Consider the following 16,932-nt stretch of genomic DNA (forward strand, 5'->3'; position numbering starts at 1 on the left):
CTAAATATAGAACTGGGAAGAGAATAGGCAAAGAAAATGGGTTGAGTAAAGCTTTCAATTATATAAGAAAATGTAGCTAGCTAGCTACATAGATATAGATAATTAGTCCTCTTGGGCTGCCATAACAAGATACTATGGACTGGGTGACTTAAACAACATTTATTTTCTCACGGTTCTGGAGGCCAGAACTCCAAGATCAAGGCGCCTTCATGGCTGGTTTCTGATGAGAGCTCTCCCCCTGCTTACATACAGCTGCCTTCTCATTGTGTCCTCACGTGGCCTCTTATCTATGTGTGTATTGAGAGAGAGATCTCTGGTGTCTCTTCTTCTTCTTTTAAGGACGCCAGTCTTTCAGATTAGAGCCCCACCCTTATGAGGTCATTTTACCTTAATTACACCCCCGCCTCCAAGTCCCTATCTCCAGTCATATTGGGGGTTAGAACCTTAACATATGAATTTTGAGGGGACACAATTCAGCACATAGAAATATATATCTATAAATGTCTATACATTTATATCTATTTATAGCTATTTATATAAATATAAATCTATCTATCCATCTAGTAAACTGCTGGCTATAGGTAGCCCAGTAGGGGGAAAATACTTTGAATTAATTGTTGTAGCTCTTTTGATAGGCAGCAAGCTCCTCAGTTTGAGAGGGAATTTATTTCACTTTGACTGCATTTAATTAACATGGACCCCAAAGAAATAAATCTCCTGTGTGTGTTTATCCAAGTGTTCATTTGGGGAAAAGAGCTCTGACTGTGAATGGCTGCCTAGTTATACGGCCTGGGTGCACCTCAGGAGGGAGAGTAAAGCAAAAATTCTCATCTGTCTCAGAGCTCTTACCAATTCTGGACAAGTGTGTAGTGCCTAATCAATGCAAGCAGTAATTCTTGGTAGAATAAATGTGCCTCTTTCACCTTCCTCTAGCACAAGATGATAATTTCAGTGACCTTTGTCCTACTCACCAAACCCTTTTCCTAATTGCTGTGCTGTAGGATTGTACAGTTCATCACCCTTTTTTTCCCAATTTGGTCTTAGCTCTCACTTTAATTAGCACTGTTTTTACTAGATTGAACTGAACTTGCCACCTTTAAGCTCTTACTTTAAATTGATTTAAGTTTTTTTGCATTGTACCCACTGTTCCACTTTATTTCTTCCAATTAAATCTTACAAATTAAATATCATCTGCATACTTTCAGGAAGAACTTTAGTGCTTTCCTCTGCCGTCCTTCTTCTTGTGGATAACAGTGCTTCTAAAAATGTGTTCATGATAAACTATCACTTGAAAGGAATTTAGAGAATTCTCAAGTTGGAATGCACATGGAACGTAGAGTGTAAACTTCATTTTACAGATGAGGAAACTGGTCGACAGAGATTCCATGGCTGCTTAGAATTACTTAGTTAATTAATGTCAGAGAAAAAACTAGAACACAGGGAACCCAATTCCAAATCAAAACAAAGCTGTACTACAATGAAGATAATACTGAAATGTCTTAAGAGAATTACTCATTTCTTGGATTAAAAATCTAGAGGCCAATGTTCTGCCCTATTAATAGAGTACCAAAAATGAAAGAAATAGTCTTCTCAACTACATTAAAGTGATATACTAATTCACAGTACAAATATTATGGGTCAATGATAGTCACAAATGGAATTTTGTGGTATGATAATTTTTGGTATGCATCTCTGATAGGCACAATCCTTATATTTTTAAAAAATAAGATGCTCTGCCAAACATACAGAAAGTTGTTCAGGAAAAGAATAATGTAGAAAATGCCAAAAGATGATATCCTGGCCAAATAAATGTTTCTAGAAATTGAAGTTTCAGTGGATTTAAGATTCCAGTTATGTGATCTAATCATTATGACATAAAAATGATGATGATAATGATGATGAAGATGACAGCATTTAACATTAACATGGTACAATATACTAGATACCATTTCGAGCATTTTACATTTATTTGACACTCGGAAAAGCCATATAATATGAGGGTATCATTAATATCCTATTTTTACATCTTTCAAAAGAGGCTTAAGGATTTTATAAGATTCATGGAAAAGAGAAAGGCTAAGAGGAGTAGCCTTGGAGTAGCCTTTCTTTGGTATATGTATGAGTAGGGACTATTATATACTCAGGAAGAAAAGCCAGCTCCAACAAGCTTAATCAAATGGAAATTTGTCTTGTATAAACTGAAATCGAGATCCTAGGACTCATATGGTGCCCTCAGCATTTCATCTCTCTCCATTTTTAGGGTCTGCTTTCCTCTGTGATGGTTTCAGTCAGGTCAGCTCTTCCAGAGGAACTAGAGAAAATCAACCACAGCTCCAGGCTTAGTTCCTATCACTTTAGCATTCCATTCAAAAAGAGAACTTTTCTACTCCAATCATCAAAGTCATATAAACATGTGAGAGTTTCATTGGACCCATGCCCATCAAATTATGCCCAAGACTTTCATTGTAGCCATGGGGCTAGAATATAATTCTAGGTCATGTGCTTATTCCCAATGCTGATCCTCCTCCTAGAAAAATCAGTTTCCATTAGTAGATGAAGGGAGAATGATACTGGGAAGGCAAAAGTCAAAGTTGTTCACCCCAGCATAGAAATAGGTACACAAATAAGTATAGGGAGATAGAAATCATAAAATAGTGATGAAGGGAACTCAGGTAAGAAAGTTAGCTTAGGAAATGCAAAAAGCATATTAGAGGGAAAAGAGAACATTAGAGTAGGGTATAAAAGGTGTTCTTGTTATTATGCAAGGAAATCACAGCAGGGTTTAGGAGAAATGTTATGACTTTTATTCTACATTGGGCTTTCCTCTAATCCTGGGGCTCTATGGACATTAGCTACATTCTATTGGGTTCTGCATTAAATAAGCTAAATAGAATGTAGTGTTAGCTCCCAAATTCAACCCAATGCAACAACCAAGCTATTTGTGAAACACTGCGTTAGGCACAGTGTTTGACTGATTTAAAAAACATTCATAGTCCAACTGGGGTGGCTCAGTGGTTGAGCATCTACCTATGAACCAGGAAGTCACAGTTTAATTCCTGGTCAGGGCACATGCCTGGGTTGCGGGCTCAATCCCCAGTGGGAAACATGCAGGAGGCAGCCAATCAATGACTCTCTTTCAGCATTCATGTTTCTATCTCTCTCTCCCTCTCTCTTCCTCTCTGAAATCAATAAAAATATATTTTTTTAAAAATAAAAAACATTCATAACCAACTATAACTCAAAATAGAGAAAGATAAGCACTATAAAAATGCTGATAAAGTTATTGGAGCGGAGGGGATCTATAGAAGTTATTAAAGAGGGATTGGAAGTTATTAAAGAGTGTGGAGAAGCATGAGACTTGGTTGGAAAGTCTGTAAGGAGGATTCTCCAAAAGGCCGAAGACATCTAGGGGGGCCTTGCCCAAAGCAGCAGACCCTGCCTTGACTTTTCCAAACAAGTCTGAGCCCCCGGGTGTTTTGCTGGAATCTTTATGTTTATTCTTTAGACGTCCTTGCTTAAAGGACACTGTAGACGCATGTGTCCTCTCAAGGATGCTTACCCTGCTGATAGTATCTAATAATTACTTTTAGTTCAAGCTGTTGTTACAATAAAAGCCTAAGGAAGCAGGTGAACGGGACTGTCTGGTTCCTTTAGCCAGTCAGTCCCTAGACCTCTTTCACAGAAACGTGTGTCAGAGTAATCATTCATCCATTGCTCACAGTCTGCTGGTCAGCCCTGGCAAAAGAGGAAGAAGCAACAGAGGAAGGTGCTTGAAAAAGGGAAGCACCTTGACATGAGAAATCATGGGGACAAGTGTTTACAGTAAGCAAAAGAAGACAAAGAGGGTAAAAGTAGTTACTAGAGGATTGAGACTAGAATGTTTGAAGGAATCTATATATATAAAAGCCTAAGCAACCAAACAACCGGTTGACCGGTCACTATGATGTGCACTGACCACCAGGGGGCAGACACTCAATGCAAGAGCTGCCCCCTGGTGGTCAGTGCGCTCCCACAGCCAACCTCCCATGGCCGGCCAACCTCCCACGGTCCCTCCCCGCAGCTGGCCGGCCCCGATCAGCCCAGATCAGCCCCAATCGGGACTGGGTGAAATGGCCCTGATCGGCTTGATCGCCAGCCAGGCCGAGGGCCCCCACCCGTGCATGAATTCATGCACCGGGCCTCTAGTTAATTATAAAAGGAGATGAGGCTGTAAATGTAGTTGGTGAATAGAGTGTGTATGCCACATGGGGGGGGGGGCGGTTAAAATTCCTCAGGCAAAGAGGGGCAACTGAAGAAATCTTCAAGTATAAAGTTGCATTGTAGGAAGTATGTCTGGTAGTAGTTGTGAAAGGTAGATTGGAAGAAACAAGCTATAGGCAAGGAATCTGACTGGGAGTTTATGGAAAAATTCTGAGTGTAATAGTAGTGGAAATGAAGGAAGTAATAAAGGAAAAAGATGAGAAATTAAAGCAAGAAATGTTTGGGAGCAGAATCCATTGGACTTGTCATAATTGGGTATAAAAATTGAAAGAGAAAAAGATAAAAAACATTTTCAAGACTAGGAACTTAGAAGAATGGTGATAACATTATGAAGCTAGATAATACAGAAGGGGAGCAGGTTTGTATTTGTGTATCTGCTTTGTGTGTTTAAGTAGATGGGGTGGAAGCTTGGACAAAGGGTGAAGAATGACCTCATAATGAAAGAAAATAAATGCATCATGGAAAAGTATTATTGTATGATGAAGTTAAAGTGACAATCTCCTATAAGGTATGAATGTTAAGATACAATTTATAGTATATTTAGACTTTTAAAAATGTTATTTTTGTTTTCTACTCACAAACTCTGAATCAGACATAAAATGAAAGTAAAAAAAGACATCAACAATATCTACCTTTATTTCCCTGACTGTGTCTTACAAATAATCCTTCTTAATAATACTGAACCCTTGCCAACTAGACCTATTACTTTTTTGCATTAAATAATTCTAAACTTTTATTTATTTATTTATTTTTTAAATATATTTTATTGATTTTTCACAGAGAGGAAGGGAGAGAGATAGAGAGTTAGAAACATCGATGAGAGAGAAACATCGATCAGCTGCCTGGGACCCTTGAGTCCACAGGCCGACGCTCTATCCACTGAGCCAAACCAGTTTCGGCTAATTCTAAACTTTTAAAAACCAATTGTATAATCTGTACAAGGTTCATTTTCTGTTATTTCTAGAAAACCCATTTTTAACTTGTACCCTGTCCACCTTCTTTTCTCTAAAGATATTAGAAGAGTAAATATTTAGTGAATATGCCCTTATCCTCTGACACAAGCTCTCTAGTCTGATTTTAAAACACATTGCAATTTCTTTCATCTTAAGACTAGCCAGGGGGAGAAGAAGAAGTTGGAGGTGATTGTTTGAAACATCAAACATCACTTTTCGAAAAATGTCAAAGCACTTGTTTTGAGTGAGATTCTGGCTGGACATGGAAGGGAAGCAAATGACCTTCCAACAGCTTTCTTAAAGGATGGTTTAGTGATTATAACGCCATGGCAAGTCTTTTTTCTTCAGCCTCTATGTTCTCAAATCAGGAACATTCCCTGAAGAATGCCTATCAGATTTAACATGATAAACAGCATGCACCAGGATGAAAATTCATGAGGGGTCCTGCAATGACTCTAGGTTAACTATCAAAGCTAGAAATGCTCTTTAAAACTGCAACTTTCTTCTCCCAATTCACAATGTTTAGGGTATTAACAGAAGGCTCAGTGAATGAAACTATAACAATAGCAAAGACAAATCAACCAACAAAGGAACAAAAAGAGCTGGACTAGGGGAGAAGACAGGATGAAGGGTCAAATAAAGATGAACACTGCCCTTAAATATTCCAATAAAAGATTCCCTGTCCAGGAGTGGTCAATGAACATGACAATTAAGAATTCGGGAATGATCTGCTGGCATTCTCATCCGGATGTCTATACTCCAGAAGGGCTTATTACAAGCACTTCTGTTACCTGTGTCTTACTTAATAACCTACACTTTGCAAATTAGCATACTAAATATCAGAAAAGGGCTGTTAGTGATAAAAATAGCAGCCAGTTGACAAGTGTGATGAATGTTAAAACTGGCTTCTCACTGGTGAAATTACAAGGTATTGAAGTTATGTGGATTAGCTAGAATTATTTTATAGACAATTTCTATTCTGGCATGAATAGAGAATAGGAATCTAGCAAGGTCAGAACCTGTATTCCTTGGAATTTTTCTGCAGGCTAAATTCCTAAACAAGATAGTTGCTAGCTATGGAATCTAGAATTCTGGTTTCCTACAACCAGCTATAAAGACGGCAGAATCTTGAGTCAGGAATCCCGAGGACTGCCTTCAGTGACCATTTCATACTCGATGTGCTCTGAGGCGCTAAAAGGTGGGGAGTTGGGACTTGCTGAAGCCTAGACAACAGATTATGTGAACTCTTTTTATTAACTTGCTTACTAATAAATGTTTAGTACAGTAAATGAAGAGTGTCGGTGTACTCAGATTATTTTGCACCACCACCCAAACTTGGGGCTGCTTGCTTTGAGAATAATACATTTTACTTATTGTTTAAGCCAACTGATTCAGAATTTCTAATTACTTGCTGCTGACAACATCCTAACTTATGCATCACAATACCACCACCAGTTCACCAGTTCTCTCTCTGATTTTGGTTGCGGTTGTGGTAGGAGACAAAGCAATGGGATAGGAAATCAGGAGACAAAGTTTGAGACCCATCCTGTGCCAGCCTTGGGTCTGTCATTTAACCTCTTTGAGGTTGAGTAACAGCCAAAGTAGTACATTGAATCGGGAGACCTGGGTTTAATCCTGGCTTCCTCATTTACTAAATGAATAACCTTTCTATGCCTCAATTTCTTTATCTATAAAATGGGCTAGCACCTATTTCTAGTAGTTGTGAGGGTTAAATGAGACAAGCCCTAAACACAATGTCTAGCATGATAAATATCATTATTATAATCCCTAAAATAAGAGAATCAGTCTGAATGGTCATTTCATTCCTCCTCATTCTAAAAGTTTGCAATTTTACTTTCACAGTTGTACTCTCAAAGATAATATTAGTGAAGAAAGGTAAAATTCATGTGTTCTAAATTCAGTGCCAAACCCTGCGCTAGGTGTTGCCATTCACTCCTTTATTTATGCAGTCAAACATTTATTGTGTCCCTACTATAAATGAGATGCTGTGCTGAACACAAGGAATATATCTGAGGAGCTCTCAGCCTTACAGAGAAACCAGGAATATGTGTTTGTCCCCCAACCTTAAATTTCTGCTTGCCTAGACATCCCCAGAATTCACCATAGTCCTTTCTCAAAACAAGTCTTTGATACAAATGTGTATCCATCTTATATAAATCTGTGTTCTAACTTTGAGTCCCTCACTCAACAGGAAGTTAACATTTAACCTTTTGCAGGTGATGAGGGAACAATAGTTGTGACTAATGAAAGCCTGCAGAGAGTTAAAGCCTGCAGGAACCATTGCAATTACAAAGGCCTTTGTTGCCATTGTCCACAATCACAGTTACTTGTGACCTGACACAGCCACACCACCAAGATTGCCTGGATGAAATAAAGTGTCTAAAAAGAGGATCTGGGACAAGCAGCTTCTTTAAAATTAGGAACTCTTTCTTTCTCTCTTCTCCATAGGGCTCAGTTTAAATTTGCTCCTTAGCCAAGAGAGCCAATATTTTCCCCTCTAATCATAAAACACAGCTTATAAATTGGTCTCTTTTTATCAGATGCATTCTACTATGTGTGAGAGCACAGTGAGTTTTGGCAACCCAAACAGAGCCTCCATGTGTTTGGAACCCACTGCACTGTACACACTTGAAACACCATCTGCAGGCAGCCTTTTCCTCTCCAACTTGTCAGTATGAGTGGTAGGAGAGATTCATGAGCTAAGACACTTCTTTAACTGGTGGTGACGCTGCCAGTACAAGGGAAACATCTGTACCAGCCAAACCTGGTGAAAATTCAACAGTTAACTTAGTCAGAACACATATGCAACTGAGAATCCTAATGTCCTTAAAACAAAACCTATATCTCTAAAAGCCCTAACTGATGTCTTCGTGGCTTAGAGTTCCCTCCAAGTACTGGAGTCACTTCAGAGCAGTAGTTTAAATCTGTGGCTGCATCTAGGAGATGATTCTTAGGTCTTTAGATGGTTGGTGTCTTAAGGGGAGTGTGGGAGGAAGCTGAGAATCACAAGCCTTGTCCTTGTCCTATCTTTCTTTACCTTTCTCTATGGCGAGAAAACAATGAATTATCTCAGCATGGACAGTATTTTAAAATCTCCCCCTCAAATAATCTCTTTTTAAAAAGTGTTTATGATGGGAGCTTTTGTGAACAGCAAATACTTATTTTTCATTGAAACTCTCTACTTCTGCACAAACTGAAACAGGTTGATCCTGTCGGTATGATTCTCGAATTCAGATTTGTTTAGAGGACTGGCTGAAGAATTCTGAAGAAAATTTGTATGTGTACCTGGGATAAATTGTACAGGTAGGATGGTAAGTAGTCAGACAGTGAATCATGGGGACATGGTCTTTATGGGCTTAGCCACGAGGCATGCTAGGACTTCTAATCTAATAATAGAGAAACAGGGTAATTGACCATACCTTCGTTACGCCTCCCATTGGCTAATCAGCGTGATATGCAAATTAACCGCCAACAAAGATGGCGGTTAATTTGCATACGTAGGCTCCAAGCAGCGGAGCAAAGACTGAAGGCAAGCCGGGGCAGCGAAGACGGAGGACGGAAGGCGGCTCCGGCCAGAGCAAAGGCCTGGGTCCCGTGTGCCGGAGGAAAACCGGTGCCCACAGCCAGGAAAAGGGAAGGACTATTGCACGAATCTCTTCGTGCAACAGGCCTCTAGTCAGTTAATAACGGCTTCTGGGGAAAGGGAGTCAAGACTGGGTGCAGGGAAGACCAGGGTTCATGATTCAAAGAGTGGCCAGTGCTCTGAACCATGGTTTCCAAAGTGTCAGAGCAAACTCCAGCTCCAAACAGACCAGAACTAACACCTAAATAAAGCTACTATATTTATTGTTCTACAAAATTTTTTTTTTTAAATTTAGCAATCTCTCCTCATGAACTCTGTATCATATACTGTGATAATATATCACTACATGAAATATATAGGGTGGGACAAAAATAGGTTTATAGATGTACCTCCAACAGGTTATTATTATATTATTTATTAATTATTATAATATTTTCCATACAAACAACTGTAAGCCTACTCTTGTCTCACCGTGTAGATGCTTCTCCTTTTCCTTTTCCTCCTCCTTAATATTGTAATTATTATTATTATAATTACTGATAGTGCTTTTCAAAATTTCAAGTATTTTCTTCTCTGGGAAGTTGTTACTCAGAAGCCTCTATTGACAATGATTTTGCTTTCTGGAATACAAGTCTAATTGAAGAAACAATAAGAGAATGAATCATCCTTTTAATGTGTGAAAAATACTAGGTTATAGGTAAGCCATGCATTGCTAAGGCTAGCAGTATGTCTGGCACATTGTAGATGTTCAAGAAATACCCTTGGAAAGAGTGTTTACTATAATAATACACGTCAAACGAGTATAATATATTTAAAATTACATGCATTGAATTATATTTCTATTTAATTTCCATGAGAGTAAGATGCACTAGTATTGGGCTTTATTACTTTGTTTCATTCTAGTGTTTCTGGGGGGTATGTTAGAGACAGTTTAAACTGTTATTTTCCTCTCCTTTTGCTCAATTAAAAACATTCTATTCACTGGAATTAGAACATTTGAGTTTGTAATAAATGATGACAGGATTTTTTAAAAATATCAGTTCTTAAATAATTTCTTTAGCCCAGGAATTAGTGTCAAAATTCATTAATTGTGTAATTTGTTAGAGCAATAAGTTTTATATTTTCTTGAGTGAATGGCATTTCCTCTCCCCCTCACCATATCCTTTATATTCGTCTACTTTCCATGTCACTAGATCAAGAACACAAAAGGCTCTCTACAGCAAAGGCTGTCAGAATAGCTCATCAAGAGCCTCTCAGGAAAATCAAATAAACTGGATCAGGAAAAAAGAGGCAGAGATATAAATGCTCTAAAGCTGTCTAAATTTCTCTTTAAGCCCTAAGGTTTATTTTCATGGCCATGAAATAGCATGAGTAGAAAAATACGGTTTTCTGACCATTGCCTTATTGTTGTTTCACATTTACCAACACTAGGAAGCATAATCTATGTTTGATAATTTATCTTTGAAGTATAAATCACTCAGTATTTTCACGGTAGAAGTCATATGGTTTAGAGTAACAAGAAAATCGCATCAGCATTTCATCTTTATAATGAACAACTCGGGTTTATTATTCCATTGACCTATGGAGACCCTTCAGAAAATTAATGTACTATACTGCATGTGTTATATACTAGCCTTGACATCTGTAAATATTCTGAAAATTACTCATTTAGTTAGCTGGATTGTTTAACAGATTTAGCAATATGGTAATCCTCTTAGCAAATATTTGTTCATAATGGCTAAATATTTGTTTAAATCTTTGTTAAATGTGTACGTAATTTGTGTATAGTGGTATCTATATGAAAGAAAAATTAAAGCAATAATATTTCTGTAATAAGTTATTACATCTCTAGTTTCTGGTATGCATGAAGCAATTCTGATCTTCCTTCATCTCTAAGATTTCACTAAGTATCTTGGCCCAGAACTAAAATCAAACATGATGCCTAGCACTATATAATTTTTAATGCTGGACTGCAGTTCAGAAACAAATTAGATGCTTGGCTTGAGGTTCAAATGGTAGCTTTCTTTCTGAGAATTAACATGATGAATCATATAATCTGTCCAAATTGAGGAGACCAATATGCCAAGAAAAGTGAGCTCTCTTCCTTAACTTTTTTTCAAGTAGCTTAACAAATTATTTTTATAGTGTTACAAAATATTCAAAATTAGAGACAAAATGGAGTTAGGTGGTGTGTTAAGTCAAATCTTTAGTAAAGTTTATGATACAGTCATGTTACTTTAGAGTTTATCATCATCCTCATCTAATTAAGTGAGAGCCCAGACACCACCTTTCAGTGAATGTCATTTGGCAGAAATTTAGCTTTTTTTTTTTTTCACAGCAGTACATCAAAGGAGAGAACACTGTATAGCACAGTGAGGCAATGAGCTCCTTGGTGGCAGGGACATATTTTCCCTTTCTTTTGAAAGTTAAAATGTTTCATGGTTTCAGCCAACTTTCTCCAGGGCTCTGTACATCATGTACATTCAATAAATAACTTGCATGTAGTTGATATGAGCACAGAAGATAAAATTTATAGAATCTATTTCCTATAATCAGTTCTTTCTATAAACATGGGAGATGTTGGGATATTCTTATAAAAACCTATTTTTTCCTAAGGAATTTTTGCAAATTTTCTATTTGTGATCACTAAAGCTATACTTACATGTTCAGTAGCAGAAACATTAAATAATTGTTCTGAGTGTAACTTTTCCTTACACTCCTTACACTCCCAGCAGTCTGGATTGGCAAAATCAGTGGAGACTTGGTATTCCCCACATTCATGGTGTCATTAGTCCAACTTAGAGTTTCTTAGTACTGGAACTATTGACAATTGGGCCCATATAAGTCTTTGCTGTGGGGAAATGTCTTGTGCATTGTAACATGCTTATCAGTATCCCTGGCCTTTGCCCAATGGGTGCCAGCAACATTATTTCAGTTGTGATAATAAAAAATGTCTCCAGACACTGCCAATTGTGTCCTGAAGGTAAAATTACCCCCAATGAGCTGAGGAAGAACATGGTGGGAGACTCTCACTAACAACTATCTCACAAGATGGTTATAAGGATGAAATAAACTGTTTGTTTTCCTGTTTGGTAAAGCACATAGCACAGGTCTGGTACATAATACGTGTTTAGTAAATACTAATAGCATGCCAATTGTAGCCCTATCCTTTCATTGTAATTGTGCCTCCTATACGGTTTATTTTTTTTCTTCAAAGAGAATAGTAAAAACAAATCCAAGGCATTTTCTTGAAATTTAACTCTTGATTATGTGTGCAAGGAGGAAGCACAGTTTTAGAAACTCTGTCCTGGCTTCAAGTTTTCCTTATCCCAACCTTCTAATTGTGTCAATTAGAATATAGGAACAAGAAAACAAAAGGAATTCTACTTTTAATAACATTTACTGTTATCTCATTACATTGAACATTAAAACTGAAAAAAACCCTAATAATTTTAAAAAGTAAGAGTCAGGAGATGGCTCGGTGTGCCTCCATGCGGGCGGGCATCCTAAGCTGTGGGCCCAGGTGTTGCAGCCACTCCTATGCTCAGGTACAGCTGTCCCCATCAGCCAACTTGAGAGGATCACACGGCAGAGTTCACTTAGTGAGAGATGGCTCACATATTAGAAGTGTAGACACAGTGGGAGTTAAAAACAAGGACTATTACTTTTAATGTATTTTTTTCTAACTGCCGATAAGTTTATTATAAAATGAATTTCATAGATAGCTTTCTTTGCTTTTATTCCTGGACTTTGATAGTTCGTTCTACCTCTCCCCACCCCCTTCTGTCAAGCACAGAAGACAAGGAAAGGCCAAGACCAAACCCTGACTGATTTGGCAGGCAAAGAGACAATAAGCCACTTTTAGATTTAGAGACTTAGCCTGGCTAGTGTTTCTCAGTGGTTACTGCATTGGCCTGTGCACCAAATGGTCGAGGGTTCGATTCCCAGTCAAGGGCATGTATCTGAGTTGCAGGTTCGATCCCCAACCCTGGTTGGGGTGAGTACAAGAGGCAACCAATCGATGTGTCTCTCTCACATTGATGTTCCTTTCTTTCTCTCTCTCTCTCTCTCTTCCCTCAATTCCTTCCATTCTCTCTAAAAAGTCAATGGAAAAAATATCCTTGGGTGAGGATCAATAACAAAAGTAAAGAAAAGATTTACAGAGTTTATTACTTACATAGACTGCAAAAGGAAAAGTAACTAAAGATGCCAGCTGCCAGATCTTATTCCAACACACCTAAAGGGTTTCTACCAAAACCAAAGGGGTTGAATAACTGCAGTGTTTGTGGTGGGACACCCTATTGCTGAGCAGCCATGCTATGCTACACCTAAATAGTTTTACAAACTGCCACTGTACCCTGAAGGGCATGGAGCAGAAATCCTTATACTTCATCATAGGTGATGAGAAGCTGTTTCATGACAGCCTCCTAGGGGAGATGAAAGGGTGATGGGAAATGGCCCAAGGTTGTACCTCAACCATCTCCTGTTTGCCTATTTTCTGGGAGGATCACCAGGCCATGACTCAGAGGAGCCCAGGTTCAAGCTTTTGCCCCTGTGGAAAGTTGCTAGTGTTTCTCAGTACATCTTTTGAGGAGCCATTCCCCTACATTTCCTAGTTCTTTTGCTCTAAACCGTTTCCCACTATCTATTAGGAGGTTTTATAGTATCCTTCTTTCTTTATGCATACACACAGTTGAACAGTATTCTTAGTCTGTAATGTGAGCTGTGGGTATAAATTTTACCATCCTCAAAATTTGGATGGAAAAAAATCCACAGTATTTCATTTTTCAAAAACAAATTATACCTGACTAGAAAGGCTCCGTTCTTCAGGTATATCTAGAAAGTCAATCTCAGTCATTAATGTGCCTCCCTTTCCTTCAGGGTCATGCTAAAGCATGAGGGCTTGAATCAGTCCCAAAGAGGACAGAGGATATTCTCAACTTTGCTCTCCACTGGTCATTGTGGATATCCTCCCTGTCTAAGTCTCCATGGCCAGTGTTTGCTTCTTGACCTGCCCTACTTGCACATGAGGTTGTCGGTTTCGGCCTAGTTTGCAGCTTCTCTGGGGGGTTAAGGTGGCTACTCAACCATTCTTCAGGGCCCTGCCAACTACCTGGGTGCAATCTCTGCTATTTCCCTAAGCCCACCAAAACATCCCCCCTCACATCTTTCTCTTTTGCAACTTCCTCCCCACTCCTCTCTCTTCATGAGTTAATCAACACAATTGCTCCTGAATAGGATTTTAGAAACACCTTGCTCTCCTTTTAGGAATATCTGTTAATGAACTACAGGCTAAAACTAGTAAGTATTCTTCTTGCTAACTCACCCTGTTAAACATATCCAATCATCAACAGATGACATGGAGCAGGAATGACATACTTACCAAGCTGACCTCATCCTTAGAGCTCCTGATGTTTTCCAGCATTTGCTAAATAGATACGCATTTCTAGAGCCCAAAACTCATTATGATGTCATTTTTAGAGGTATGCCAATGACTCATGGAAATATTTAGTCCACTATTTTTATCTCTAGATTTTCCATTCTTCTCCTACTACTTAATAAGAAAATATCTATTATGACATTTTAAAGCAAGGCCTTGCCCTAATTCATTCTTATTTGCTAATTTGTATCAGTTCAGTGGTTACACTATTTAGTTATATTCATGCTGAGAGTTGGGTTAATATAATTATGGGGTAATAGCTGGGAATGAGATGATGGATAACTATATAAGGATAGCCTACTCAAGTGTGTGTATAGATACAGTCAGGACTCTCAAATTAAAATATGCATACATTTCGACTTATAGAGTGGTAGCCAAGAACCAAGAATGAGGAGACAAAAAAAGACCAAGGCCAAAAACAATATAGTTGTGGGTGTGGAGAGGTCTAGGAACAAATTCCTGCCAGATGCCAGGCTGGCCTTTCTAGATCTTGCTCAGCAGCTTTCACTGAGGGCTGCAGACAGTTTCAAACCACCTAGTTCCTGGGATAATACTGGCTAAGCCTGCTACTGTACACTTCTGCTAACTCACCCTGTTAAATATATTCAACATTTAACAGGGTGTTTCTGCTTCCCACAAGTGGGGTTTTGGAATAGATCTTGCTTCTGTAAGCGGGCGGTCCCTGAGATGAGCCTCTAGGTATCTGCCTGATTACCATATTGCAGTTTTCTTCTCAGCCTGCACTGTGATATACTCAGCTCATCAGATACCCTGTTTGCATTACAAATACCCAACTGGACAGAGCCCTAACCCCAGCACACTTATTTGAGGCCTGGATGTCTTGGACGTCTTTTAATACTCTTGCTTCCTGCACATTTGGTTACTGGTTCTCTCAACCAGAGTTGCCACCCACAGCCTAGAAACCAGACAGGTGACATAGAAGACAGGAGTTTCTACTGTGTTAGTTCTTAAACTGTACTCCCTGACAAGAAGAATTTGAAGAAACGTATTCCTGAACACAGGGGAGCCCTCCACAGTGCAGAGCTCTGAGAATCTTCTTTTTCTTTTTCTTTTTTTGTTCCAAGTTTTTCTGGAATTCAGACGCATATTATTTCTTAGCCTCATTGAGCAATATAAAATTTCAAAATCCAAGCTGAAAAACACCATTATGGGAGGGGGGGATCAGAATAATATAACAGTGATAACAGTGTTCCTGTAAGGTGGTCTGCAACTTTTGCCCTTTTCTAATTGAATATTGAAAAATCTGAAAAAAACAAAAAGCAAAAACACAGCTGGAAGAAAATAGATTTTTATCTCTTTTTTAACTTTAGATCTCTCTCCCAGGAAAGAGAGAGAGATTGCTGGCAGAAAATAATGAAAACACAAGGGCTTGGGCTGCATGCTGGAAGAATTGCTCCTGAGACGATAAACATAGAATGCAGATAAGGACAGTCAAGATGCAGCCTGTTTGCCTTTTTTTTTTTTAATTTAAAGAAAATTGTGTTTCTCTTCCATTTCTATCCATCCTGGCTATGAAGTAACTGTCAACTCAGAGATCTGGAAGCTCCAGTTAAATAATGTAGACTTAATTACTTCAGTGCCCTTTAGGTATCTAATTCATGCTATAGATGATTGCACTGTCATTTTATCACTGGAAGGTACAAAATAATAGGTTCATCTTCAAAAGATGCAGTCTTAGCAGGACTAGTATTTTTACTTTTAGTATCCAGAGTACTGGAATAAAGGAAACCGCTAAATATAACTGAAAGTGGAAATGTGCATACATTTATTCGTTGCAAGCACTAAATCACTTGGGGTATTTCTTTCAATTTTAACAGAGCCAGATTTTCCCACCTCAAGGTGGAACTTTGTAATAATCATACTGTTATGGAAAAGAAAAGACCTTCCTGGGCCATTTCTGTGTCATGTAATCCAATGAAACCACTATTTTGAGTATTTTATTTTTTGTAAGACACATTTTGTCACATTTTAACATGTATCAAATCAGAATGCATCTTACATTAGGTGGTGAATCAGTTTAATTGGCTGTGTTTTCTTATTTTGTTGTGCATAAAATAACAGTGCATCTTTGTGGTCATGAAGAATGGTAGACTACTAATGCTTTCATTGTCTCATATGGGGAAGAACATACCGTGTTCATGGATTGGTAGAATCAACATCATCAAGATGTCCATACTACCCAAAGCAATCTATAGATTCAATGTACTCCCCATTAAAATACCAATGGCATATTTCACAGACCTAGAACAAACCTTCCAAAAATTCATCTGGAATAAAAAAAGACCCTGAATAGCTGCAGCAATCCTGAGAAAGAAGAACAAAGTAGGTGGGATCTCAATACCAGATATCAAGCTGTATTACAAAGCCACTGTTCTCAAAACAGCCTGGTACTGGCACAACAACAGACTTATAGATTAATGGAATAGAATAGAGAACCTAGAAATCGACCCAAACCACTATGCTCAATTAATATTCGACAAAGGAGGCATGAACATACAATGGAGTCAAGACAGCCTCTTCAATAAATGGTGTTGGGAAAATTGGACAGATACATGCAAAAAGATGAAACTAGACCACCAACTTACACCATACACAAAATTAAGTTCAAAATGGATAAAGGACTGAAACATAAGACAGGAAACCATAAAAATACT

Source organism: Myotis brandtii, unplaced genomic scaffold, assembly GCF_000412655.1.
Source record: "Myotis brandtii unplaced genomic scaffold, ASM41265v1 scaffold230, whole genome shotgun sequence".
In the NCBI taxonomy this organism is placed as follows: domain Eukaryota; kingdom Metazoa; phylum Chordata; class Mammalia; order Chiroptera; family Vespertilionidae; genus Myotis; species Myotis brandtii.